General features: G+C 40.1%; 1 protein-coding gene across 2 annotated transcripts in view; it reads right to left on the bottom strand.

Moving 5' to 3' along the window:
- KCNJ15 (potassium inwardly rectifying channel subfamily J member 15) overlaps positions 1–23,700 on the bottom strand; it is a 36,820-nt gene extending 13,120 nt beyond the window's left edge. The window contains exons 1-2 of one of the 2 annotated variants that reach the window (XM_065067981.1): positions 23,616–23,700; positions 23,197–23,404 (exon numbers count right to left, since the gene is read on the bottom strand). The gene's annotated coding sequence lies outside the window, so the exon portion shown is untranslated. Of the gene's footprint in view, positions 1–10,519; positions 10,805–23,196; positions 23,405–23,615 lie in introns of those variants that run through there. The other variant, XM_065067977.1, reaches the window with a different exon arrangement.
- Between the last annotated feature and the right edge of the window lie 4,101 nt (positions 23,701–27,801).

The raw sequence follows: 27,801 nt of genomic DNA, 5'->3' as shown, positions 1-27,801 counted from the left end.
CTCACTTGTGTGCCAAGCTTTCATACTCTCCATGCAATGAATGGAAAAATGCCCTGTTTTCCACTTCTGCACATTTTGGGGGGAGGAGGGGTAGAGCGTGTAGGGGAGAAGGAGGAAAGGCCTCCAGAGGAATTTAGTTATACCTGATATTTCAGAGAAGAAACAGGAGAGAGTCCTAATACTGTCCATGGGAATACTCTTTTTCTGCCCATGGATGGAGATACATGGGGCCTGAGCCCCACTGCTTGCTTGGGACTCTGAGCTGTGTTTGTGGAGTGCTAAAGACATTCAAAAGTTAGTAATTATAAAGTAAAAGTAGCATAAGCTGCTGGTTAGTATGTGTTTCTATTCTGCTTATATGAAGTACTTCAGTAACACTCCTGAATGGGTTGATATTTTATGAGAGGGATGAAAAAAAATTCAAGCTTAATGGTGAGAAATTTTGGGGAATTTTAAATGGATGATAGTTTTCAGCTGTGTCATTCTATGCTCCCTTTAACAGGGTATTTCAGGCCGTGAGCATCTTGATGAAAGGTGGTAGACTGAGAGCAAAGGGCTCCTCTTGTCACCCACCACAGCCTCGCAGAGGGAAGGCTGCAGGACCAGAACCACCACCATCACCACCACCCCACTACCCACACCTTCCCTCCCACAAGGGCCACCACTGTAGCTCATGGGGTGGCACGAGCCAACAGGTCATGGGGAGGGAGCCAGCAAAGCTCTGTTCTCTCCTGCTATCGCATCTCCAGAGTGAACCCCACGGTTGTAACGACATGCAAGTTCTGTGCAAAGAATTTTCCACTGCATTTGACTCCATATGGATTCTCTGATGTCTGGTTAAGGCTGGTCCCCCTTGCTTTCCTGTTCTCAGTGAAGGCATTAATAAAGTCTTTCTGATTTGCAAAATCACCTAGTTTCATGAAGCTAGTTGGAATGTAATTTCTGAAGCCTCTGTTCACCTGCCAAGTTAAGCTGAAATTAGCCCACAGATTTAAATATGTGAACTGTTTAGTATCCCTTCTTTGTGAGAGGATGGAAATGAAAATATGCTAGGTTAGTTATTTACCCATTTCATCAAGAAAAATATTACCATTGTACAGAACCTTGCTGTCAGTCTTATATTGCAAAAATTGGAATATAAACTATAGATTTTTAATGAAAAATCTGTTTATCTGTTTCCTGAGGTTCTTGACTGGGATGTTACGCAGCCCAGTATTGTATTACTTCCAGATAAACTCCCAAGGAATCAGAGGGAAAATAATATTTGTTTTCTCATTGCTTTCACAAATTACTCAATCTCTGCCAATTTCCATGACACAGACCCCTCAGTCTGCTGCAGAGACTGTGGCTTCTGAAAGGGAGGAAATAGCATAAATGTACTGGTGCACATCAATGTTTTTTGATTTTCTTGCCAAACCAAAAATATCAAAACAAACAAAAAAATTCAAAAAAACTTTCCACTTTTCTGGCAAAATTTAAAAAAAAAAAAAAATAATTCCAGACTAAAGACACTGTTTGTTAAAAAAAAAAGAACTATATATTTCATTTTGCTTTGATGTTCATATAGAGCTGTATGTGTGTGTGTCTAATTCAAATCAGGTGAAGAACAACACACTGCTTGAAGTGACAGAATGCAATATCTTGCTTCCACAAAGTCAAAATGAAATATTTTACTTCTCAAAATTGTTCTCAGACTTTTTCAGTCTAAGCTGCTTTATCTTGTTCACAGGAATTCATTATATCTTTCATCTGACCTAAGTCTGCCTTTTCAGCTCATAAGAATTTTGGCTGAAAAGCTCCAACATGAGTTTCCTGGCTGGTTTGGTGACAAGTGAAGCTCATGCAATGAACCGCCATTCCTCTTAGGGGAGCACAGCAGAATCAATGCATGTCCCATTGTTGGGATCTGTGAACATAACTGTATGAATCACTACCCATTTCTCTTTGTCCTGTAGTTTCTTGGGAACCTCCATAAAAGCTTTGTGGTGCTATGCTGCAACAGACTGACAAAAAAAAAGCAGCGATAATGTGGCCAAACAAGAAAAATCCCTCATGCTGGTTTTCAAAGTTACTACATTTCCTTCTACTCAAAGAAGGTTATTTTACTTGTTTATTTACACATACCTTATCTTTATGAGTGTTTCTTTCTGATCCCGTGTCATCTCAAAAGCTCCACAATCTTTTACAGTTGGGAACTTGGGAAGGTCTAGCTTTGATCACTGAAGTAATTAGACTGAATAGAACATTGTTCATGTTCTGCTGAGAATAGTTTCCAAATACATTCAGAATACCACAAACTTATTTTTAAAATTCTACAAGATTCAGCAACTTCTACCTTGTTTTTTGTAAGTTTTCCAGATGCCATGAATTTCAGAAGTCACTTTGATGTTTTCCAAGTAGCCTGATTTATGAGAACAAAAAAATACCACCATTCCTCAATTACTTTCTGTCGCCTTTTTATAAGACTTGATACATCAATACAAATATAGTCTGTCTGAGGAGTCCAGGCATAAAGAATAACTGGGGTATGAGGAAATCAACTACGTCTCCCACAGGAGACCATTCTTCCAGTGGAAAAATCAGACTTTTTGATCTCTAAGCCTCTGTGCTTTTCCTGTAGGATTTAATTTAATAAAGCCTCTATTTTCATTGAAAAACACTAAACCTAGTAGACATTTATATGTTACTTCAGTGCTGTTTATATGTTATTTTTATGCTATTGAACAGAATCCATATTTTACAGAGAATTGCTAAAGATAAGTTGTTGCAAAAAGTAGCTAAGCAGGACTATAAATATAATAAATTGCAGCAGCATATTTCAAATGGGGTTACGATAGTGAAATTGCTGGCAAGTCCTGGAGACTGTGAATCCACGAGGCAGACAACAGCTCAATGGCAATGCAGAAAAAACCCTTAATTCACTGCTCTGGTGACATGGTGTCAAACCCCGACTTTCCCGAAAGGACATGCCCTGTCTGTAAGCACTTCCTCTGCTCAACTGGCTATATGGTTCAGACTTCTTGTCTGGAGGTAGCTTAATGCCACAGCATCTCTAAAATCCACCTTTTCTTCAAGTCCAGAATTTTATTTTATTAATTAACTATTTCCCAATGTGCCTCTTGTTTACAGTCCTTCTCATCCGTCCCGCAGCCAAATCATTCAAACTTCTAGGGTAAAAATCTCGTGTCCTCTCTACTATTTTGACTATAATTTCACCCTTCATTTATGCAGACATCTTTTTCATTATCTCATACCCATAAAGCTCACTTCCCAACCTTTCTGCAGCCGCTGCCCTGGCCTCCATAGCTCTGCTTTCTTTGCTCTTTGTTGCTACCTTGTTCCTCTTTTTAATCAATGCCTAATATTCCAGATTTCTCTTATTTTGTTCCACAGTAGCTTCCCTTTTGTCACACATGAAATTCCTTCCTTCACCAGCTTCCAACAAAATCCTGAAAATACACCTGTTCTGGGACACATTACAAACTTCAACAAACATAAGCTAGTTGTTATGCTCACCTATCAAGTTCCTCCTTTGTGTTACATCATGCCTCACCTGCTGTTATATCTGAAATAATTTAGAGCAGATCAAAGGTTTTCTTCTTCTTTGTTCATCTGAATGTAAAGCAAATTGAGGATTTACAGCACGGTGAAAATTAACATGTTCTGATTATAGGCTATGTTCAGCATCAAGAGATTTGTTTTCTTGGAGGTGCTCCTTTTCAAGGACGGATCTGCCTACTGCACACCTGTGATACTTTGAATGAAGTTTCTTTATATAACAGTGACTTTTATCTGGAAGAAATTCAGATATATGCCTTTTAAAAATCTGCCGGGGAATACCAGACCTCTTAAAACCTCACTGTGACACAGCAGTTCTGACTTGGCTGCCAGGCATCTACCAAACTGAGCCATTTCTAAAGCTGCAGACACTGCAAGGCCAGTTGCTGAATTCTGTAGGTCGAAATTCTTCCCTGTTCGCTGTAGTTCTCTAAAAGGTTTCTGTCTACTCTGAACTAGTCCTCTAAGGCACCAGAGACAATGGAGAGAGCTGGACACCTCCATACAGTGAGTGTGCCTCTTCTTCCTCTAGCGCCTGGAGGTGCCCATCTCCTTGCAGTAACTGATGAGCAGAGTCCAGATCTTTAACTTTTAGACAGCTGAGATTTATCTTATACTTACACCTGTATAGCAAAGTCAGTGCTTCTGAGAGGTGGCAAGTTTATAGCTTATATGGAAATACACTGTTCCTCTGCATATGAAGGTATGCCTACTCTTCCTGGAACCATTAGGCTTGCACATGTAAATTTTACAGCACCTCTACATATGAAGTTGAAATACCCTGAATAAATACATGTCAGTCTGACTTGTACTGAGGAAACCTTTCAGGTTAAATACCATAGAAGATACTGTGTGGTGTGGAACCCAAGACATGACCACACAACATGACGCACTGTTTCCATCACACATATAGTTTAGTTATTTTAAAAGAATATAAATTATGCACTGGAGCAGATGATCAACGTCCTTATGGAAAAGCAAGCTGTCTAGGAGTCTAAAACAAGATACTGGATACCTCCAAAAAATGACATCTGGGTCTGCCTGTGAACAACCTGCACCCTATATCTTTGTCACCACTGCTTCTTCCAAAGGTTCCCCTTTTCATAGTGTGGCTCAAACCTACCTCTGCTTTTCACCAAGCCTAACCTGCCATTCAGCAAGACAGAGCTAGTAATCAGCTCAAAATGAGAAGACTTAACCAGAGCCGTTCAGTGGCATGCGTTGCCTTAAGGTCAGCAAAGCTGAAGATCAGAAGCGATTTCTGTTGATAGCACCTGGAGTTTTAGGAATGCAGCAAATTCTGAAGCTTTGACCATTGTTTTCTTCTGAGGCAGGGGAATGAGGATCTGGTCCTTCTCCCAGCTTTTTTGTGGATTTAAGTGCTAATGTTTGAGCTTATATAGTATGTATTATTAACAACATGCTTAAATTGAAGTTTCTAGTGAAAATACAAAGATTTTTGATGTCTGTGACATTGTCAGTCTTTATGTGACAGCTTGGGTAGTTAACATGTTTCTTCAGATCATATAAAGCAATCAGAAAAAAAAACTTTTCCTTGGTAATGTAATCATTATTTATAAGACCTAAAGCATTTAAAATCATGGTGTACCCCTCTTACATTGTCACTGCTTACAAACCAGAAATATATCTCCAAAACAAACCCCCATGCTGCAGTGCAGAAGGAGTTTATATCACTGGGACTGCTCCGCTGAAATGTTTTCTTGGGTTTTGGCGCATAAACGCTAAGAAATGATCTTAAAATAAGATTTTATGTTCCATATCACCTGAGACCTTCCAAAGGGAAGGAGATTTACTACCAATAAATATTATTCTGAGTAATGATCCAAGTCACAGCTTTGTTCATTTTATGCTGACAGGAAAATAAATCAACACTAAATTTTGTACATTTTTGTTCTGAAGATATATATTTAGGGCTGACTACCTCTTTATTTGTTGTTCATTGTTCTTGTCATTGTTTTGTTATTTTGGGTTGCTGTTGGTTTTTGTTGGTGTTTTTTTTTGTTTGTGGGGAGTGTTTGGGTTGTTTGGGGTTTTTTGTTTTCAGTTTTTTTGTTTTTGTGACAAGTTGATGATTTTTATTGTGGTTTGTTTGGGATTTTTTTATTTTGTTTTGTTTTGTTTTTTAACTGCAACAATTGAATAGAGTAGGAATGAACTTCAAGGACCAGGCAGTCCTGAAGACCTGGGCTGAAGCACTAGTGATGTTGTTACCTGTACGGAGAACAGGGAGTGAGGCTTGTGGCCATATGTTAGCATAATTAACTCAATAAATGCAAGGATATGAGGAAAAAAAAGATATTATTAGGATTTCTGGCAGTATGACAGACCTTTAGACCTCTGCAAAGCTAACTGAAGTATGGTATAATACTATTAATTTTGCTTCTTAAGATCTATTCTCACAAACGAAACCAAACAGACCTCAAATTGGAGCTTATGGTGTGGTCCCACCAGCTGAAGAACCCCTTCTGACCTTTACATTTCCCATAGCAGTGTAAAAGGACCATGGTGTGAACAAGAACCAGACCTGAAGCCTTTTGTTTGTCCATTATACATAGATTAAAATAGCATTGTTAGCTTTCCCACACCTGTCTGAGTCGTGTTCATTCACCTCTAGTCTTGTGCATGCATTTTACACTGCAGGCCATTTCAGTCTCTGACTCTTTTGTGCCTTGACAAGAGCTTTCAGCACCTTTTATGTCCCACATTTCACAACAGGTAAGAGACATACTGAAGGCCAGCGCCTAAGAGCTGACATTTGCTATGTTAATTTATATCTCATAAACAGAGTTCCTTATAACAATTGACTTTCTGCCTATCTTCTGGAAAGAGGAGTTGTCATCTAAAGCCAGTAAGGTGAGAACAGTCAAGAGACCAATTAGGATGTACCATAGAGGCCACTAAGTGTACCAGTTAATGAAACTCAGTGTGGTAATAAAACAAAACGTTGCCTTAAAAGTCTTGCTTTTTGTCATGCTAAGCTTTTGCATTGTTGTGAGAACGTTTTGTGTAAGAAAATCAATCAGAACTGCAAGCGTCCTTTATCACTCAAGCACCTCCTGCAATAAGCTGATATACTTTTGGCCTTACCCAAATGCTGGGAAAATCACAGAAAGCACATTTTTTTCCTGTCTTCCCTCGGTCCTTTTATCCATTGCTGCCATACACAGAGTGGTGGTTTGGCTGTTTTTTTGTGAAGAGAGGGGACTGTTGATGGGTTTGGTGCTGAAGTGTTTGAGGAAGGAAATGTTCAGGAAACACGAGTTCTGGATAAGACAGCAGGAGAATGAAGCCTATTTACTTGGGTGAGAGGCTGGAGGGGGTTCAGAAGAGGATAGCTGGCACGGAAATTTCCAGGATTAAGGGTAGGCAGCTTTGAATGCATCATTGTTGAATAGAAAACAGGGGGACACCTAGGGGGACCTTTACAGACAAGGTCAGAAAAATTCAGAAACATGTTTTTGGTTGACATTTACCTTAGAGAGTGTTAACTGAAGTAAAAATCATTTAAGCAGGAAGAATTTATTTACTGATCAAAATGTTGTGAACATCTCTTTTGTTATGTGCTTTCCTCATGCTGTGTAATTCTAGTGTGGAAAGGGGGAAATTTTGATCGTAATACATTTTTCTTTTTTGTCTTCATCGTTTCATGCTAAGAATATACCTTTTAAGTAATCTAAGTAGGTGCACTGTTATGTGTATCATTTCATTAGTGATTACGGGAATTTATTCAACAGATAAACATTTTTATCATATAGCCTCAATGCAAAAGTGTTAATTGTAGATAAGGAAAAGTCCATAATGTAAAACCAGAGAGGTATCCTGCAAGTTATGATCTAACCAAGACTGAATCACCTCATTTAAAGCAATGGAGATTAAATTAATCTAATCAGGCCATGCTATTTTTCCAATCAAAACTCATTTTATTTTATCACTTTTTATTTACAAAGGGAAGGTGGTTTACCTAGGCTCTCTAACCATGGACAAATCTAGCTGACAATCTCCATGAGAAAAACAAACCAGAAATGAGTCAAATGTGATTTTAAAAGCTACCAAGCTTCAATTCCCAAGCTTTAGGCTTCCTCTCCACCTCAAAAGCCAGCCAAAATGCAGCGTGACCTGAAGGTCAAATTGCACGGGCAACTTTGAACAAGCAGAAGAAAGACATTTCTTAATCAAGAAGCCCTCCTGGGAGGCAACAGAGAGGCAGCTGGCTCTCATACCTCACCAGACATGGTGCAGAAAGGGAAGAGACGTTGCAAATAATAAAATACCTAGACCAAAAATGATCAAATGCTCATCACTGATGCATACAAAGTAGCCACATCTCCTTAGCAAGGTGTACAAGGACATTCTCAAGCATTGGTGACTGAATCTCACAAGGCTTCCCAATAACCTCAAGGGTGTCCAGCAGGCACAGGAAAGCTGCATAACACCATGGCACTTCCCCGAGATGCCTGCTGTGTCTAAATTATGTCCATCCCAGCAGTTCAGTTCCAGCCTTTCACCAATCCAGCCCAAGGCTCTGCTGGAGAATGAAATTTGCCAAACACCTTTCTCTCCAATGGGTAAAAATGACTGTAGATGTGTTACCCCAAAACATATGCTTACCCTCTTTATGTCCAAGCATTTATCTTATCCAGTAAAGGCTGACAATACTTAGAGCATTCATGTTGTTGCTTGTTTCCTTTCTGCTTGACCATGACCTCTAATTTGCTGTGAACCTCAGAGTATGCAAGTCATACAAAGACTATTTCATATGCTTAGGATGAGGGAAAGATGCTATGGTTCTTACTTCCTTTTTTTTTCTTCCTCCAGCCCAATTAACGATGTATCCACTGGTTTTGACTGCTCTCCATGTGTGTTTCCCATCATCCAGGCTAGATAGGTACAGAGTAAGCAAGAGTTTCAATTCATGCGCAGCCAGTATATGGGACCTGCTGTTTATCCCTGTGCCTTGTTTACTCCAAGAGCACACACATTCTTAATGTGAAGCTATTTACCATGTTAATGATCCAAACATATTAAGTGCTAAAATGATCCTCAAGTCTGTAGTAACTCATTCAAGTAAGCCATGAATATCCTCTCGTTTCAAGGGGTGAGGGACAGCTCAGCAGGAAGCTTGAGCTTTCAAATATTTAAACTTTCAAATATTTAACATTTAATAAATTCCATTTTGAACTAAAAAGTTTGATTTTAACTCTTTGATACTCCAACCAATTTTTTTTGTGATTTTCATATACACAGTGGAACAAATAAGGTAAAGATTTTTCCCTCCATTAGAAAAAAAAAAAAATCCCATAATCTGCTTTGTTTTTCTTGGAAGGAAAGTGAATCAAAATTTATTTCAAAATGCTCTGAGGTTCAGCATGCAAAACAGTTAAGTTTCTGTTTTTCTTGGCCCCTCGCAAGAGTACTGCCTGGTACGTCACAAATTTGGTCTCTACCTGTTCCCAAAGAATACAGCCTGTGTGAACTGTCTGTCTTAGGAGAGAGAAACAAGAGAGGAGGAGGAAATAATATTCCAGACTGCTCTGATGAAATCTGGACAAACCAAAATTTGAGGTCCAAACAGACCTGTGGGTTGATGATTTGTTTGTTTCATTGCAGAAGGCGCCAGCATAAAAAAGAACTATTTGTTTTCATTTGAAATTCTATAAAAAGTAACAGGACTGAAGTATTGTATGTATGTTGGAAGACTGAAGACCAAGTCATCTGCTGCTGTTTTTGTCTCTAGGCCATGCCTCATTTACTGGGATGAAATTCTTGGGGAAGTTTTTTGGTCTCGTCTACACTCCACTTTGCAACAGTAATGCCAGTTTGTGCTGCATAACCAGCACTAAGTTGCGTTTCAGACTTGCTTCCTCCCTCCTATAAATTGATTATTAGAGAGTGCAGAGAGCGTAGTGACATTTTGCAACCAAGGAAATAAAGAAGACATTCCTGTAATAGCAAGCTGCCCCTTTTCCCCTCTCAATTTTGAAAGAAGAAATAGCAGACAATAGGCTTGGCAGATAGGTGCTGTGATCAGAAAGACTCTCGAAATACCTCTAAGTACAATACAGCCAAAGGCAAGTCAGGAAACAAGGTTAGTTAAAAAGTAATGTAGATACTCCTGGTTTGCAAAGGAAAGCCAGCTTTGTTCCTTTTTGGAACCAGCACGTCATGGAGAAAAAAGGAACTTATCTGTAAATCTCTTTCCAGCATGATCCCTATGTGAAAATAAAAACAGAGGCAAAAACGAGCAACACTGAAGTAGAGGGGAATTTGCACCACAGACTCAGGCTGATTACTGAGGATAAAGCAAACCTGTTGTAAACAAGTAATATGAAGACACATGCAGAAGCTGGAAGAAAATGCATAATGTTCTCTAACTCAGACATGTTCACATTCTTTATACCTACCACAGAAAACTTACATAATATTTTCTTACACAGATAGGTAGCAGGTACTGTATAAAGTTCTAGGCAAGTTTTCCCAATATGTCAACTAAAACTGATTTCTGCATTGAAAAAAAAAAACCAACAAAACAGAAAACAAGTACTGACTGAAAAATATGCTTCCAAAAGCCTAAAAAGCACTATGAATTTCTATAAGAAAGAGTCTCTGGCAGGCTAACATTAACAAAGATAGGTTCGGTATCTGCCCCCCTCCCCAACATATAAAAATATCAGCAACATACATTACAAACCTCACATTCAGTAGTTTGCACCAGTGGAAAGACCAAACCATGACAGCTTGTGCTTTATCATCTCTAAACTGCCTGTATCTCAAAGTTCACAAGAAGGCATAATGTTATAAACATTTTTGGTTTTTTTACAAATAGTTTCTAAATCCTTAAATTACTAAAATAAGAGAAAAATAGGAAAAGAACCTACGAATTATCTTTCAGTTATGCACAGTTTCCAGAGCACTGTATGCATTTTTGACAAATACCTCTTACCTGTAAATGAGCAGTGTTCAGATTCCTTACTAGATGTTATCGTCATGACAAGTCAAACAATCTTTTTGATAAAAGGTTGGACGTCTTTTCAATAAAGCATGTGAGCACAGTTTAAAAAAAAAATTAAAAATCGAAACACAACTGTCAGAGAGTCTCACTTCTCTCACTGTCAGTCAAAAACAAGTTGGAATAAGTCTGAGTTGGAATTACCTGAATAAAGAAACTGGAGAGAGAGAGAGGGAGGAGAGGGAGGGAGGGGGAAACAGAGGGAGAAAAAAAATAGTCAGAGAGAAGACTTAGTGATGTCAGCAGTTATGTCTTAAGGAAATCTACATCTGAGTCCAGCAAACTTTATAACTACATAGCACTCAACACCCAGTTACGTGGTAAGCAAATACCTGTTTAAGAGGAAACTGATGTACTTTTAAAGAACGTCAGTTAATCTTTGAAGAAACTTTAGCTAGGCTGATCAAAGTCCCTTAAAGGCCTTATTGCCTAAATAAATAAGGTTACAAGTGGTTGTATAATGTTAAGAAAAGAGTAATAAGAATAAAAAGTCAACCTTTCCTGTTGGCAAAAAGGAGGCTGAAACTCATCTGAAATAAATTCATACCACAGTTGTAACACATTGATCTGTAGCAGCCACAGATGCAGCTGAAATCACCAACCACCAAAGTTTCCAATCTGTTTAGCCACAACACTCTTTCCCTCTGATTACTTATTTTGGGTTTGCTTCAAGTGCCTTTCTGCTCTTGTTTCCTAGATGCAGAAAGCATAGACAGTGTTGATCTGAACTGGGGAAAACTGGGTACCTTGAACACAGCAAGGAAGAGGAGTGAATGCTTGCTATCTGTGAAGCCTGTACTCTGCCATTGGTACCACTGGTATATGATGGGATGCCCAGAACAGAATTCAAACAGCACCAGTGAAAAGGAAGTCATTGTAGTACTAGAAAGGTGAATGTGATAGCCTTTGGATATCGTTCTTCTGTGTGCATATTCCCAGGAATACTGCCTCCAGGAACTACATATCTCAGGAAGCTACTCCAATACACCTGTAGCTTCAGCACTACCTGCAGAAACATCCCATGGTCCTGCTGATGCCAGGTTAACTTCATTCCCTTTTTCTTGGGGGAGGGAGGAGATCAACACACAGGTTGAGTGCTTTACTAATGAAATTCTGCCCACCTCAAATTCACAGAGAAAACAGCAAAAGCAAAATCTCTCCTTTCTTCAGTAGTCTTGGTAAACAGACATTTTAATGCAATTAACAGACATTAATAATGTCATTATATGGAACCACAGGAAACTAGAGGCTGGAATTCTGCTGTCAAGTTGTCAAGTATGTAAGCATTCATGCAGTGCCCGTAGGGAGCAGCCGTTTTACATTTAAAAGCACAACAGTTAGATGTGATTTTTTTTTTTACTTTGCCAGGGACTAAAGAATTTCACACGACTTGGATTGTTCTCCAATCCATGAACATGTTGCACTCATATCTCTTTCTCTATATTTGCTATGAGGGAGATGGCAACAGCTCCTATCAGTTTTCATTATTTAAAAAAAAAAATGCTGCTGAATGTGGTTTTCTGTTTCAAATAAGCTCTTCTCTTTGCAGAGCCCTTTGCAATGTCAAGGGATGAAGCACCTAGACTAGAAACTCTTTTTCAATAACAAATTAAATTATCTTTAGCTGTAAATGAATTATACATTATTAAAAATCCCCAGTTAGACCTTTTATTTCTTCCAGCACAGTTTGGGAAACTGCCCAAATCATAACCAAATATGAATATTCTGATGTGCTGGTTCCACACATCCACCAAATCAGCATCCATGACAGCACAGTGGCCATGAAATCAGCAATAGTGTGAGGGGTCATTGGGAAAACATAATATAAGGATATGCGCTGAATGATGCATTTCACATTTTGTGCAAACACACTACAGTAAAATGTTTAATTCCCGTGCTGTTTTGCTAACACTGTGTGGATCCTTACCCCATTCCGGAAGACAAACAGGCAGAGCAGAGGGGTAGAATTTAAGTTGCATGGGCATTTTCCAGCTTTGCACACTTGATTTGAAAATGTAAATACCTTTCTTCAAACATAGTTTTCTATTCATCAGTTTAGCAGAGAGCCCACAGATGATCAGGGCTCTTAGCAGGAAATTATGACTACAAAACTTCTTTCCCAAGAAGCTATGGAAAGGCCATAGAAGATTGCTGACCTAACTGCACTGCTCATGACCATGCAAAGTGGTCTTCCAATTTCTTATCCTCCATTTTCCTGCTGCTTTAACTGTGCTGTCTCTTCTCCACCTTTGCACCACCTCTGGTGCTTGTCCAACCCCCTCACTGAATCCCATCAGCCTGCTAAATCAAAAGGAAAGTGCCATATGTCTGCAGAGTTACTTTTTGCCAGCCTATTGATATGAAGCATCTCATCTTAGGATCACCCGACTTTGGGAGCTCCTAGAAGGGGAGCAAGAGGACTGCACAGCCAGGAGAGGAAGAGCAGGACATAGGGTGCCCTAAGTCAACTGCCTGCCAATAGCTGTCTGTGCTCAGCTCTTACTCCTCCTTTATTACAAGCAAACTATCTTAAACAAGTGATGTTTCCTGATGGGTGACCACATGCTCCTGGACTGTTCCCACACGGCTGCTGAGGCAGGCTAAACAGAGAAGCTAATTTGTTAGTTCCTGCCCTCCAAAATGCATAAGCTCACAAGTTGTTTTTTCAGCTTTACCTCAGTACTGAAGCTCATAAAACTGTCTCCTTACAGCAATAACAGGTAAGAGTTCGAAAGCTTGGGCTAGACAAGTTGAAATACTTATCCAAACTTCTTCAATCAATAAAACTGAACAGGAAATCCCATGATGACAAGAGGCTTTCTTAGGGCATTGTCAGCTCTTATATTGGCTCTGAATAGAGTTAAGCTAGGAAAAGAGATGATAAAATGAAGCTCCATGGTAGAAAAGTTAGTCCTACACATCAGACCTGAACCTTCACCTTATCCTCAATCCAAAAGTCCAATCTTTTATTGAAAAGCACTTTAGACTTCTCATGTGGTGAGTGACCAACCATCAGCTCATGAGAATGTCTGCAGCAGGTGTGGAGAAAAGACACAGTGACAATTCAAGCCTTATCTCTTTTTCTTGGGATAAAAAGAATAAAATGTTTGGTGTTGCTGAGAACCCCAAATTCATGAGTTAAAAATCAGACACAGGACATAAAGTAAATGGGATTGTTATACAAAAATAGACACGAGGCTAGACATGGACATTGCACAAAATAACTTCAAGATGTCTTGAACAGACATATCACCTGAGAACTGCTAAACACTTATTTGTACTTTCATGCATCTATGTATCTGTGTAAAGCTGAGCCCTGTCTACCCTCACCCAGATCCTTGGAAGGACAAAGGAGCACAGATCCCAGAGAAATCACACAGGTGCCTAAACACTCTTGCATATTGTGTCCCTCGGGACTCGGGTTGCCTCTGTTATATTGGGATAATAGTACAGTCAAACCTTAGAGGCATTTCATGACAAAGACAATAAAGATGGGAAGGAAAAGCACAAAAATTTATCTCGTGCAATTTTTTTTTTTTTGTGTAGCCTCCAAGTCAAAACAATTTGGTAAAAGGTTCAGTTCTGCTGGCTGGAGACCAGAATTATTCTGCCATTATTCATGGTACTCTTCATTCTGCAGACATTTCAGTCTTGAAGGTTAAACACTGCTTATATATTTCAGTACTAAACCGCTAGAACTTAATGTTTTCTCCATGTACCAGCTGGCTTTCTACCTTAATTTACACAAGCTATTTTGTTCTGGTTTTATTGTTAGCTTTTGAAAAATTACATCAATAATAGCAAGGTCTTCAGTTAGTAGGAGTGTTAGTGAAAGGCTGGTAGGAATGCTGCTTAAGTTGTGCAGGGACTCATTACTTCAAAATGTGAAAGCAAGTACTGTAAAAATGCAACTGAAACTACCCACTTCATACTAACAATAACAAAATACAATGCACAATGCAGGACTAAGCGCAAATACCATTTCAACAAACATTATTTGAATTATACATAGTAATTCTGTACGAGAAACCTCCAGGATTAAAATTACATTAATTAAAAATGCTGAAAATAACCCACATTGCTTTGCACATGAAATAATGATTTTAAAAGTAAGAAAAAACCATAAAATTTATTTTCCTATTCATAAGCTTACCAGAAGATCCCCTACAGCTAAAGTTTCACAGACTTTCTTGTACAGAAATATAAATATATACTTTCCAAAGCAGAACACTTGAATATGAGACATTCAAAGTATTTAATCCCAAACTGGTTCTTGTTAAACACAGAGAAACTCTCCTGTGACTTTACACTTTCTTTATTGTGTGTTTTCTTTACTTGTTTTAAAATAGTCTCCTAATTTTTGTATTTTTCCCCTGTGCATTAGAGTATTAATCTTAACTGTAAATAAAACTAATTATTTGCTTCTGATTGGTGAAGTTCTTGATTTTAAAAAAATTGAAAAGACTAAAATTCATTATACACACTCCCGTGAGATCAGGTAAAACATTGGACCTGAAGGTGCTGTAGGAAATGCAATTCTCCAAGCACTTGAATACTAACGAACATATGAATTTTCACACTCCAACAAAATCTGAAATCATGCTCACACTGCATATGTGTGCTCTTAGGGTGGTTGACACATATTTTTCCATCTACTTTCTTTTGTCTCTTCTGTTGACATAGCAAAAGCGGCTGCATCAAGGAATTCACAGAACATTAACCAGCCTGCTATGGTTTATAGTGGTGGTTTGTGTACAAGCCCTCCACCATATGTTCTTTGCCTTATGAGAGGTTGTGACTGACACTGTCATTCCTAAGGGATATTTGTGCACATTAAAAGCATATAATTGGAATGGGGTTTTATTCCACTTGACGAGCTTTCAGACAGAACGATCTGGCTGAGGAGGGCCCAGCTCTGTTCTCAATGAAGAGAGCAGTGACCTTTGTGGAAACCCTGCTACCACAGCACTTAGTGCTTTCAAAAGCTTTGACTGCATCTCAAGTAACTTCGCTTCATGGAGACTGCAGTTGCTGAGATGTGGCTTATCTGTTAGCATCATTCTATGGTTAGGGAAGGTGGTTGCTCTTCATCCAACCGGCTTAAGGTTTCAGAGCCTCAGGAAGGTTGGTGTCCTGCTGGGGATTGAAGGACTTTGATTGCAAACCACAACTTCCAAATTTTAGCTCCTGCCAAGAGGCATTGATTTTGCTGACAGAAGTGCTGACATTTTACCACCCAAGATGTCAAAAGGATTACCAGGTGGCAGAAAGCTCTGAAGAAAAAACATCCCCCTGAGAAAAAATGCTCATATCCAGGTGCATTTGTCTTCCTTCTCCCTGGCTGCAGACACAAGCATCCTCTGGTTTTGGTTCTAGCCAAGAGCTGGGGCAGATTCGCAAGAAGGAATTCAAATCCAAGCTGACTTTTCACACCAGAGTGAAAATGAAAATTGGATTTCAAGTTCCCCTTCTCACCAATCTGCCCAAAATGTCCAAAGCAGAGAAAATTCACTTCAAATTCCTGGAACCTGGCCACTTTGCTTTCTGTGGTGGGTGCATGCTTGCTTTGTCACATCATTGCCAGCAGGGTGCATAAATCTCTCCATGGGGATGATTTGCTCACCTTGCTGGTAGCACCCCAGCAGGCAAAGATGCTTCCTGTAGTGCTACAGTGCTCATTCTTGTGAGAGCAATAGCAGACAGCTCTCCAGGTCACTGAGGTCATAGCTCTGACATAACATTGGTTTTGCTGAAATAGAATCAAATCCACAATCATGGAGAGCTATGCTCTGCAGGACACAATCCTGAAGATTACTCTCAGCTACAAGCAGGATATCTGGCCTAAGAAACAGCCAGGGGTTATGGCCCAGAAAAGCTACTCCACAGGATGCTAGCAGAAGCAGGGCTGAAAGGAGTCAGCTCCAAGAACCACTGACCACAAGAAAAGAAGGCAGTTTTCTCTGATCTAGCATTTGCCTCCACTTGACCCATGGTGGTCAGTCTCCCCGGTGTTCCTGTGGCTTCTCCTCAAACCATGATCCTGGGCAGTGTGAATTTCCCTAGTTAGAGCTGCCCTGATTACCAGAAATCCTTCTGGGGAATGCTGGAAAACCCCAGCTTCTCAGCCATTGGATTCCTCCTTCTATTGATGTGTTTTCTGTGGCACAAAGAACATTCATCAGCCAAAGAAAAGCTCGCCTATTCAGTACCTCCTAGCTATATCCTGTCACATATCTTCAATAGCACAATTTGGAGGACAGCAAGGGGAAAGTATATCTCTCCCAGTCAGATTTCAGTTTATTTGGGTCACCAAATCTGTAGAGTCCAGTCTGAATTCACCCACGGGGCCACGGTTTCCAGTCCTCAAGCATATTTCTTAGCAGTCTCTGGCAGGTAGGTTAGGTTTTTCCTTACCTTTAAAACTCATTGATATTTTAATGGAGCTCTGTTTTGGAACAATTTGAGAAATAATGGATTATTTTACCTGGAAAATTATTTTAACGAGCAGCAATAAGAGTCCTGTGACAATACCCATTCTGGACTTTCTTTATGGAATTGCTTTGAGCTGTACAAGCCTGTGACTGTTTGGGACAAAAATACAGCATTGCCATTTTCAGATGCCCAGACTAGACAGCCTCTCAGGAAGCAGTTCTGAAAATGGTGTGACAAATTAAACTAGTACCTCTGTGCATTTGAAATGTGTTTTCCTGAAAAAGAACTTCTGGCTTCAATGAAAGGACCTGTATGTACTTTTGCCATACTTTATCAAAGAGGCTTATGAAGTGACCCTGCAGACAACTATTGAGGTTGACAGAGCATATGATACTACTGAAAGTGCAAAAAAGAAGGGTAATAAAAGGAAGTACAGGGTGTATGCACGAAAACTGTCCCTAGGGTTACTATCACCAACATCGATCATGCAGCACTACTACAACAATATTAGGAAAGTGGTCTTCCAAAAGCAAAGTGCAAACATTTGTCCAGACAGTGCTAAAAAGACTCAACTTTAAGATCAAATTTTACAGAAAGCAGAGCTGTCATAGTTTACCCACTGAACTCAACTTTGAAAGGAAGTAAGATATAATCCCTGAAATTATAAGGGAAGAAAATGATTGTTTCGTGACAAGAAAATGGCACATTGACGCTGGCCACACCCATTGTCACTAAGATTGCACCACAGTTTCCAACACAACCTCCTATTTTTATATGCCATAAGTATTGCGAAATGCTGACCTTTGGGGCTGCATTTTTCCATGCTTGCTCCCTGCCCCAAAGGTGAATTCTTTCAGAAATTGTGAGCAAAATCTTTTCAGAGACCATGGCTATTACTTTTCAGCTGTTGCCAGGATGGCTTGCCTGGGGCAGATTGTACAGCAACTGCTTTGTTCCTCTGAGCTATAATAAATCCTACCATCCATCATGCAAAGCAGAAAAGTAATAGTGTGAAAAGCAAATCAGAGTTCTCCTGACTTTACTGTTTGCAAGGACTGTTTAGGCTTGCAAATGGCAGCAGGTAAAGAGAAGAGAGATTTAGTTGTGAGATACCAAACTGAGCAAGAATCTCCTTTAAAGACAAGTGCCAGCACTACCAGATTCATATCAAAAACTCTTGGGTTACAGAGGCAACTATTGACAAATGGTGTTAAATACAGCCTTTGAGACATGGTAACACAACAAGCCACATGACAGAACACTGGATCTGTTTTGTCTCTTTGAGTATCTCTTAGATGGGGTACTTGTTTTTCTCAAGCTGTTCGTTAAGAAGTAAAAGGGTGTGCATTCCCATTGGTTGCCATAAACTAGCTTGTTTCCTAAAAGGCTGGCTAATGCAATGCCAAAGACATCAGATGCTCTGCATTTTTCAAAAGCAGGACATTTGAAGCAGCGTCAAAACACATATATAGATGCTGAACTACAGGTTTTTATGTTTGAAAATGCTGTCTCAGTGCTTTAAAGGCCACAGACGATTCATTAGGACAGAGATGACGAGCAGCACTGAAAATGAAAAACAATCTCAAAACAAAAGCCGATGTCTGCTATTGAGACATAGCACCCAGGTGGCCTCATATACCCCCACACATTCTCCTGATTTTATCTTTCACGGAAAATATGTCTGAAAGATACTGTACAGACAGGAAAAGCCAGTTTCCCTAAAGGCTACAATAAAGACTAGAGCTGTCCAAAGGTCTCTGTGAGTGTAAATGTATTTGTTTCAGTAGGTCTAGTCTGCACACCCTCCAGATTATAGCTTCATTTGGTGCCAAGTTGCGGGCAGATAAAATTTAGTTGCAATATAATCTTTAATACTGCTGAACAGTTGTTTACTATACAGATATAAATTAATCTCCTATGGTTTGGCCTTACAGAGATTTCAGTCACAGATTTTAAGGCACAAGCTACATGCAAATCTGAGATAGGTTTTCTAGAAACAGATACGATGACTTCAGTTAAACATCACAACCAGTGTGCAGGAAACCAAAGGTAAGTTACACAGAAGTCTCAGTTTATGCACCAAAACTTTTGCAGACAACTGTGAATGATCTCTTTAAATGTCTTGTTTCTCTGTAAAACCCAGGCTTTCAGCAGACACTAGGAACAGAGCAGCATTGCTGCTCGTCCCTGACTGCAGACTTGTTACTCTGCTGAATCCAGTTTGGCTACATCCCTCTGTATAGGGCATCAGCCCACTTAGCTGAACCCATTCAGACCAACCTGTTCTTGCTGTTTCTTGTTAAACTGACCTTGGCTGCATTTGCATTACTATCTCTGGCATTCTGTTATCTGTTTGATTCTGCGCTATTCCTACCATCATAATCTTTTCAGGTTCAGTCTTTCCCATGCCATGATTTCACCTCCTGCCCTCCCGTCACTTCACTCATTTGCCTTCAAATGATTGCACTTAACATCTACTATTGTTCCAAGTTCAGCCTTTGAGTGCCTATCAATCTGCATTCATTGACTGCATTATCCAGCCCACAAAGATGTACTGTTCATGTACTGTCTCCATACGTTTGTATTTGACATTAAATACAACACTTTAAAATAATACTTTTAATCCCAAGCACAACAGAATGCCTAGTAAAAATGAAGTTTATAAGGTGCACAAAATGATCTGCTTGTTTTATAACTTACTTTTCCTAGATGCAACTAATTCCTCTGCATGACAATTACTGTTAAATAATTCCTTCAGTTTTGTATGCTCTCTAAGAATATGTGTCAGATATCCAATTCCATCAGACCACCAGTGGCTTTGTTCTCTGAAACATCTATTATTTCTAATACCCGATTAAAAACAAAAAGAGTGATGGTGAATTCATACTGTTTCGTCATTCACTGAATTTTTATAGGAAGAAATTGCTTGACACCCATAATGTGTCTTCTACTTCTCACAACATATCCCAGCTGAATGCTACGATGAATCCAGCAGAAACAGTGATAGTGGAGTTATGGTGGAATGCCTCCACTCCCCATACATTTCCATGTACTGCTGGAGTACTGATACCCTGACCACTGCAACATACTCTGATTTGAAGCCACATTGTCTCTTCCCCCTATTCTGCAGCTAACTGTAGACTGCTGACAATTTATTTCATCAGGACAATGAACTCCTACCTCTGGATTGCTTGGAATGAAAGGAACTCTTCCTCAGGGTTCATTCAGCTATTTTCTTTATTCAGCTACCTTGAACGTTCCCTTGCTCCAATATACATTTTCAGATTTTTTTCTGCTTTGGCAGAATTTGTTCCTCCAGCCCTTAAAATGTCAGCTGTGCTATTTATCTCTTCTTGGACTACATCTGCTTTTAACTCTTTCTTGGAGCAGAGTTTTCTGATGAAGGAGCTGAGCCCATTCAAGCATGTCTACTATGTTTGCATTGCAGGGTAGACTGCAAGCTTCTAAATCTGGCTAAGGCAGCCTTCAAAATATTTCCTCCATATTTACCTCACCTTTGTGGTATGTGTTTCCACACTTTTTTTTTCTCCTAATTGTTGGTATTATTGGCCCAACTGCACTTTCCACAGAAATTAACCTTTAACAGATTGCTCTTGTGCTTTGTTTTCTTGATCTACCCTCAGATCTTTCCCTGCTTGTCCAGCCTCAGAGTAATTTGTTCAGTTTTCTGCAAGATATTTTTGCTTCTTTTGTTTCCCTTCAGTCTTGGCTTGTTTACATTTTCTTCATATTGCCTTGTTTTATTGCTCATCTAGACTGTTGTTAGCTATGTGTACTTTCCAATAACTTCCTTCACTTTGTTTTGTGTCACTTCCTTGAATATATCCCAGCTGATCTGCAGTGAGATTTCTTTAATCTTGTAAGTCAGTGGCCTGAAGTCACCAAAAGACACCTTAGAGGACTGCCTCCAAGAGCTATTGTGTAACACAGTCCTGTACTTAGACATGGTAGGTTTGAGGTGCTTTCTACAGGCCAACAGAAGCAATAGAGCACTTTATCTTGACTTAAACCATAAGATTTCCACTGAATAATGAGCCAGGGTGAGGGGGACAGAGGCTGCAGGCAGGCAGCTCACAGAGCTACATGGATAAGACTGTCTAGAGGCCAGACCCAGTTTCCCATCTGGATGATGAAGACAGGCTCACTTTGGACAGACAGAGAGAACCATCTGGTGCTGGCCACACAGTAGGCCCTGATGTGGCCCTCCCTTCTGCTAAACAAAATAGGCTGACCATAAAGTCACCCGCTCTGTCCAGAAGAACGTAGTGAGCCACAGTGATGTTTTTCTGGAGCTTGGCCATCAAGCCTAGGCCATGGAAAGGGCTCTGAATTTCCAATAAGTTGAACCTCCAGGAATCTGGAGCTATCAAAACTGGGTGAGACAGTTTAATTCCACATTGGCAAGACAGTATTTGGACTCAACATGTTACAAGATGTCCTGCCAGTTCTGGGTTTGGGTGCATACCCAAACAGGTGAATCCTTCCTGATTTGTAGTTCCACAAAAAATAAAATGTTTCATGGAGCCCTAATAAAGATGACACTAGCTGGCTGCTAGAAGAGAGGGCAAATAGAAGTGGTCCACCTCAAAATAACTACTGCACCTGTTGCCAGCAGTTTCTGAAATGAAATCCAATTAAATTACAATAATTGTAGTCTATACCTATATCTGCATTGAGATAGGTACCTGTGTGTAAGTAAAACCTGAATTTGTATACCCACATCTGTATTAGATGGCATGTGTGCTTTCTAGAAGTGGGCTTTATACACTTTCCTTGGCAGAATAGACCACTGTCACTTCCAGTGATGCCAGATAACATGATACTGGAAAAGGAAGGGGTTTTTTGCTATTCCTGGGTTTCTGGAACTGCTTCACTTCAGAGTCTCTCTCATGTCTGCTCCTGACACATTTGCCAATCAAAGTACATCTCTATTGCACTCACTGTCTTACTATCAAGTCAAGAGTAGCCCGACTTTTGTGGAATTTGGCAACTGAGTCCATAAATAATGAATCTCAAGAGCTTTGTTACACAACAAAGAGGGCTGGGCTGGATGGCATTGCCAAATTTTGCAAAGCTTCTGTAAAAATGTACATTTTCCTATAGTGCTACAAAGCCCATATTTAACTAATAGACTGTCACGAGTCCAAAGGAGCTTCTACAAAATTTCTGGGATATAGTATTTGTTTTAAGAATTTATATGCATGCCAAGAACAATGTACTGCATTTATCAGCTTGAAAGCATTACAATCTTTTCAGTAAATAATATCTTCGTTTCTGAAAAAGCCTAAAATGTGTATCTAATCCAATTGTGTCACCTCTTATTTCCTTCAAAGAGGGGGAAAAAGGCAAAGCTAAGTCTGAAATTCTGTTTTGAATTAACTGCCACTTTATCTCTAAGTGACCTCTTTGTGCAAACCTATTATTGCAAATACTGTTGCTGAGATCATTCAGTCGTCTCAGACCCCTGCAATGCATAACTACAAGGTATTTAATACTATTAGCCCTATCATCTTGCATTTGTGTAGGGCTTCTCATCCTAGATGTTCTAGCTCCTTGCAGGGTGATCTTCTCGCTGGGGACCAGACTGCTCTCTTCAGAGACTGGGTCATACTGCGGATGCTGTATTAACTATTACAAAGGGCAGAGTAACTGTGTGTGTGTGTGTGAGGGAGAGTTATGCACTTCACTTCAGTGTATCATTGTTAAAGCAAATAACTCTCCCTAAGTTGAAAACTGGCAACAAGTGTTCTGCAGTGCTGCATAGCCACTGAGAGAATATTGAAGAATATTAGGGGCATTATTCTCAATTTCACTCATCTCTCTGGCAGTATGAAGAGACTAAGTTTAAGAAAGGTTCAGACCTTCTAACAGAATATACAGAGCTAGAAAAGGTACTTAAACAGATACGTTTGGCTATTCAAGCTGTGATAGAATGCAAACTCTAGTCAGGGTGATCTGGTGTGTTAAAAGCTTGAATATTTCAATTGGGATAGTTAAAAGCCTGACTAATTTTTTCATGAGAATAAAGACAATTTATACTCATTACACTGTTCCTTGTTGTCAATCATTCCAGCCCCTCATTCCCTCTGCTCAGCCATGCACCCACAAATATCTTTCCACACCACTGTACTTATTCCTGGTCCTCCCTCCTCGCCTACCTCAGTAGACAGCGGCTCCTTTTCTCTATGGCCTCTCCGGAGTGTCTCAGCAGTCAGTTGTTGAGGACTGAGAAGCTCATCCCACTTCTATTCTGCCCCGCTGGTTACCGAGGCTCTATTGTTTCCTCTAGTCAGATCCATTCTTCACTGCTCCTGCAGCTTCCTCACGTTCAGCTGCTGGAGAAGGTTGAGGTGGTGAGCTGGAGAGCTGGAGAGCAAAGAAGAAAGAAAAGAATTTATACTTTGGTATTTCGGAAACTGGAATCCAGGGAGAAGCTTAAGAACGTGACTTGAGGCCAAAATGCTTGTCTCTCCAGTTACAGAGTGGAGTGAGGCAGGTTTATTCCTATCACAACACTGTGACCCATGTCTTGTTGGGAGCTGCCAGCATCAGTGATGTGCCGTGGGTTCAGAAGTACCTCTCATTCATCTCCTCCCTGCAGCACTGTGGGAGGAAAGGGATAACAGAAGAATTAGCAGCACTGCAAGAAACTTGTCTGAGATAGAGCAGTCTACTGTGGAGCATAATACATACCACATTACGAGATTGTGTGCCTGGGAGTTATTACCGGGACATCTGGAGGTTACAATTCCTCGTGTCGCTGTCCTCCTCAACTGTCCTCCCTCTCATTCCAGCAGACTTGTGGCCCTCAAGCTGTTAATTTGGTCTTTGACTACTATTTCATTTATCCCAGCTGCTGAGTTATGGGAGAAAAAAAAAAAAGCAGCATCTCACTGAAAACAGATGCTGCCTCTGTACTAAGCAGATCAATTAAATACGTAAAATACGGGTTATGTATAATGTTGATTCTTGTAAAATTTTAGTGTTTTTATCCTCAATATTAAAATCCCAAATACATTGTATCACTTTATTTTTGATCCATCTGGATTAGGGAAAAAAACCCATTGGCATTTCTTAGGAGTAATGTAAATTAAACGGACTAAAAATTTACCACAGAAATGATAATAAGGAGGAAAAAACACTGAGCCTTGCTTTTACTCCTGTAGAACATATGCATCTTTTTTAGCTTGCAGTTCTTCACTATCGGTTACATTTCTATGCCATTTTTTTTATATCCAACATGCATAACTTTAATACAATGGAGTAACTCCCAACATGGACCTGCATACACACAGACACAGCAATACAAATCCACACAGAGATGCTGAAGTAAAGCCACCCCAGCACATTGTCTAGAAAGAGCTCACTGGCTCCCCAAAACATGGCAATGTATTCTGCTGTCTAGTTAGGAGAACCAGGCCAAACACCTTTGTTTTAGTGCAGTGCAGTTGTCAAAGTTGACCCTAAAGCCTTTGAGGTAAAAACTGATCTTTTTGTTGGAAACACCTGATCAGTGTTTACTGTTCTATGGAAACACAATAACGCGCATAGTACAATAATCTCAAAAACTCAAATGAGAAATGCCTGTGATTTTCAGGTGTCAAAGTTAACCAAGGGATGATCTTTGCAACTTCTTGTATCTACTGAAACAGACTACTCTTAGGAAAGGCAGACAGGGAGCTTGCAGTCTGCCAGTGCCAGTAGAATTTGGAATTTGTTAAAGTTTCAACATTTTGTGCCTTAAGTTACACTAAACAGAATATGTATATGAAAGCCTATCAGTGTCTACATTGATGTATGCTGATTTTCATCTCAGTAATAGAAAAAAAATAAATTACAAGAAAGACGGTTTGGCAGCAAAGCTGCCTTTAGACATGGTTAGGGAGATGTGAGTGGAAGAAAGAGCTAAGGTCAAATCCAAAACATGTGTATTGCAGAATTTCATGCACTAGGTTCTCATCTCCTTCTGCCTCTCTTGGCACTAGTGATGTCTGCCCCAGGCAGATCAAGCAAGATGCCACAGACATCCTGGCAATCACTACATCTGGGTGCCCAGGTTAGTTTAGTGGTGGGATATGGGGAGGGAGTAGTTACAGATTCTCACACCACAAGGCAACCCCAGCAACTGCTCCTTGTGGTACTTTTGTTAGATCTTCCACACAGGAGTTATATGATTCAGTCACCGTTTTTCTTGATTTCTGTATAAACTGTCTGAATGGGCAGAGATGTGAAAAGGACAGTCACTCTCTTACTTCCCACAATACAAGATGAGGCAAGATTTACCTTTGCACTGATCTCCTTGGAATACAGTTGTAAAAGGAAGCTACATGCTTGGAGCAGGTCATTTGGCTAGTTTGGATTTGCAGATAGGCACCTGATTTTCTGTGTATAGACAAAACTCTGACATCACACTTGTTACTGATGTTAGAGAGTTCAGAAAAGCCCCCATAAATGCACTCTTGCATGCTGTGCAGTAAACCATGAGTAAAACAACAAGAGAGGGTAGAACTCCCTGATCTTTTGGATTCCTCTTGAGCCAAGCACCTAAAATCTGGAAGTCTGGTGCCATCTAGATCTCTTACTGCAGTCACACATGAGTAGCCTCAGAAATTGCTGCAGCCCACTTGTTGATCAAGGCTTCCTACTCTGTCCTCTTGCTTTACCCCGGTTTACTACTAGAATGTGCTTACAGAGACGTCCAAAATGTAACCCTTGGGAACACAGGCACTCAGAGGTACCCTTTAGCAGACCTCTTCTGAGAACACTCACATACTCTTTTTGCAGAAACTAGGCGAGGCTTTTACAGTGGTTGGAGATGGTGCCTGTGGTTTATACAGCTATCAGCAGATTTATCACAGTATCACAGTATCACCGTATGTTTGGGATTGGAAGGGACCTCGAAAGATCATCTAGTCCAATCCCCCTGCTGGAGCAGGAATACCTAGGTGAGGTCGCACAGGAACATGTGCAGGTGGGTTTTGAATGTCTCCAGAGGAGACTCCACAACCCCCCCCGGGCAGCCTGTTCCAGTGCTCTGTCACCCTCACTGAGAAGTTTCTTCTCCTATTTCAGTGGAACCTTTTGTGTTCCAGTTTGAACTCATTACCCCTTGTCCTATCATTGGTTGTCACCGAGAAGAGCCTGGCTCCATCCCCATGAGATTCACCCCTTATATATCTGTAAACATTAATGAGGTCACCCCTCAGTCTCCTCCAGGCTAAAGAGACCCAGCTCCCTCAAAACTGGGATACCTGAATTGCTCTCCTCAGTCACAGAAGGTTCTCCACAGGAGTAACCCCAGACCATGCAGAAGCAGGCTGAGCTCTGAACATCTGTCCTCCTCCTTCCTACACAAGCTGGCTGCTGGAAAAAAAAAAAAAAAAGCATCATTTACTGAAATAAAGCATCATAGATGCACCTTGTGAGGGAGTCTGATTCTGTCAAGGTGTCATAAGTGTCCTCAAAACACACTGACCCAAACACTGACCTTGTGGCAAAGAAATTGCGTAGCCCCTCGCTAGTGTAGTGAGGAACTCAGGGCTTAGGTGGTTGCAGCAGGAAAATGCTGGCCACGTGCAGAAACCGAGCTGTGTGTCTAATGAGTTGCTCTAAACACATCAGAATTACAAGCCTAGTTGAGCATATGGATCACCAAACCACTTTTGCATCCCAGTCAGTGCAGTAATAACTTCTCCTGTTAATGCACCTATACTGCAGAAGGGAAGTGGATTGCCAGGAAAATGATTTGCTGAAACTTTGTAATGGTCTGACTTGCGAGTGGTTAGCAAGGCTCAGTTGATCAATATGGGTATTATATATGAAGAAATTAATTCTTTCCTAGTTGTATTTGAACAACTGTCAATGCTTTCTCCAAAGATCACTGGGTATACAATCAATTACTCAGTCCACTTATTTATCAAATAAAACTATTTATTTGCTTCTTTTTTCCTTGCTGCTGTCATTGGGCCATTATTTTCAGCTATAGCTGCATTTAATGAGACACTAGCTATGGTGTAAAGACACTCACAAAACCATTAACTGCAGTGCCTGTTGTAAAGTCCCTTCCTCCTGCTTCTTGTGAAAGCTAAAACTCAGTGTGGCACCCTAGCAGGCAAACTCAAAAATCCAAAGGAGGCTTCAGCAGACAACTGAAAACTTGTAGTATTTTTACAGATATAACTTCATTACATTTTGAAAAGAGCAAAAACTATGCTCATTTTTTTAGAGACATTATATCAGTGGCAAAACTTACGACTGAAAGCATGGGCCAAATCACTTCTGATCTCATGAGAGCCAAGATTCACCACTTACTTGTCAGGCAACCTGCAATCTGCAAGTGAAAAAGCTGTCTGTGATACAGCAGGAACCACTGTGGTATTAAATCTTTGGTTCAAGAACATCGTTTCCTCAATGTTTAACACATCTGTAAGATTTCTATTATGTATGAACTGTATTCTGGCTACTTTTTAACCATTCTTGGTGAGCGAAATTCTGAAAATGTACACTGAGCCACTTGTTAAGTAATCATAAGGATTAATTCCTACCCCAAAGTAATTGCTCTCACAGTTCCTACATCCTTTTCCAGCAATTAGAGGTCCAGAGGTTAACTGAGGTTCTAACCAGCTTCTTATAAATGCGTGGGTACAAATCCTGTTCAGTGGCTCTTTCACTGACTTGCCTGCTTGAATCAAGTCATCGGGATCTGCCCTTTATCACAGGGACCAAATGAATGGCCATTCAATTCAGTGGTGAACGAGTGCTGC

The sequence above is a fragment of the Columba livia genome, chromosome 1, assembly GCF_036013475.1.
Source record: "Columba livia isolate bColLiv1 breed racing homer chromosome 1, bColLiv1.pat.W.v2, whole genome shotgun sequence".
Lineage (NCBI taxonomy): Eukaryota > Metazoa > Chordata > Aves > Columbiformes > Columbidae > Columba > Columba livia.
Note: the sequence above shows the minus strand (reverse complement) of the source record. Positions and strands in the feature narration are given on the sequence as shown.